This window comes from Dasypus novemcinctus, chromosome 1 (genome assembly GCF_030445035.2).
Source record: "Dasypus novemcinctus isolate mDasNov1 chromosome 1, mDasNov1.1.hap2, whole genome shotgun sequence".
NCBI lineage: Eukaryota > Metazoa > Chordata > Mammalia > Cingulata > Dasypodidae > Dasypus > Dasypus novemcinctus.
Genome location: NC_080673.1, coordinates 162,218,370 through 162,220,474, shown reverse-complemented (window position 1 = coordinate 162,220,474; position 2,105 = coordinate 162,218,370).

The window sequence follows — 2,105 nt, the reverse complement described above, 5'->3', positions numbered from 1 at the left end:
ATACTTCCTGCTCTTCTTTGAAATATATCCAGGATTAGCCTGTTTTTACCACCTACGCATTGTCATAACTGATCTAGCTTCATAATACTTCATCTAGACCTTTGTAGTAGCTATTAATTGATCTCTCTGCTTTCATAATCTATCCTACACATAACTTGGAGCAGGATCCTTTTAATCTGTGGCATGCTGACTTTAATCAGTTTGAGAAAAATTCTCCTGGTTCCATTATCTCTTCAAATACTGTTTCTTCCCTATAACTGTGTGACTCCAAAATCCTTCGACTTTAAACATGGACATGGAAAACACTCTAAGGCATCTTTTGCTTTGGAAATATATTCCTTTTTCACCTTCATTGTGTAGAAGCACAAAGTCTCCTTATGATGATAAAGATCAATTATTACAACAAGTGCAAGAACGCTTTTTTCCCTATGCATTCACAAGCATGAAGAATCAAAAGTAGTCCAGTAGCAATCTCAAATTCCAGTTTTTATGAATCCATTGTCCTATCTTCTAATGGAAGCATTCTTCCTTGGACATGTAGAACCTAAATTTGCAGGAAGAGGAAGGAAATATTTTGCTAAGACATCACTAGGGGTATTAGTGAGAGGAACTACTCCTTATTCAGGTTCTTTAAGGATTTTCCATGCTGAAGGCATTTCTAAATTTGCTGGAAAGTCCCTTAAGGTCAATCCTGGCCTTTTCCAGAAAGTATAGCAAATAGTATAGACCTATTTACATTTAATAACAAATATTTTATTGAAAATCTGCGTAAACCAGATCTTGTTCTGAACTTGGGACAGACAGCAGTGAAAAGAATTGAGAAAAATCCCTACCTTCATGTAACATATTCTGTGATAAAAGCAAATATTTGTTTCAAAAATGGCACAAACCAAAAAAACAGAAACCCAAATATACCAAAGGCATGGATAAAAAGGTGATTATTAATATTCATTCAATAAAGAAACTTTAACTGAGCAGGGAATTGGAGTCAGATGAGCCAAGACCATTTGGGCTTATCCCTTTCCTCCACATGGCACATTTTCTCTAGGAAGAATGGCTGTAGTTATTTGCTTAATGACTTTCCTGTTTTCCATTTTTACTTAGTGAATTGGTTTAGGATATCCTTATTATTATTTACAACATTGTTCTGTTAGAAATTTCCCTCTGATTTGTAAAATACAGGATAACACTTAAAAATATTTTAATATTTAGATTTATAATGCCCTTTAGAACACAGGTTTATGTGAGTCAAGTTTAGACCATGTGACTTACTGACTCCCATGATATGGTAGATTAAAAAACAAAACTAGAAAACTAAAATTAAAGTAGCAACAAAATAAACAGGAAAACAATAGTAAAAAACACTCTTCAAATTAGTTATATAGCTATCTCTTCCTTTAAGCCTCCCCAGGATGTTACCATGTCTGGCCAACCAATAGTAGAGGATGTATTCTGGTAGTTTTGACAGTGATTCTTTTAATGACACAAGTATTTGTTGCATTTAGGAAAAGATTCATTCTTGGTTTGTTTTAATAAGTTCTCTTCAAGCATTTGAAACTGGTTTCAATTTAAATGTTAACTCATACATTATGGTCTTCATCTATAAATAGGAAAGAAATTTATCAGAGTTTTTACTAGCCAAGAAGAGAAAGAGCGGTACTTGGGTTGCCAGAAATCTTTCTTCTTGGCTTAAATTGGCTTGGTAGAAACTTTATACCTTGGAGAAAGATTCTAATAATACTTTGATGTATACTTCTAAATAAGATATCTGAAAGGAATTTTTTAAATACAGATTCCAATGGATACACCATTGAAAAGATAATATTAACACCTGCCAGAACTCATAGAAATTGCTTCTTACAGTTTGTAAACTACTGCAGCTTATTTCCCTTTGAAAAAAGTAATCAAAAACATTTTTTTAACAAATAGTGAAAGAAAATCCAATCTCTTTTATAATTAAAAAAATCATAGCTAACTTTTTCTGTCTGTTAATTATTGCTCATGAAATTCCTTCACTCATCTCTGAAAAATTAGACAGCTAGTTAGAAACAGGGCTTTATTACAATGACACCTATTCATTCACAGTAAGGCTTTTTGAATTTAAT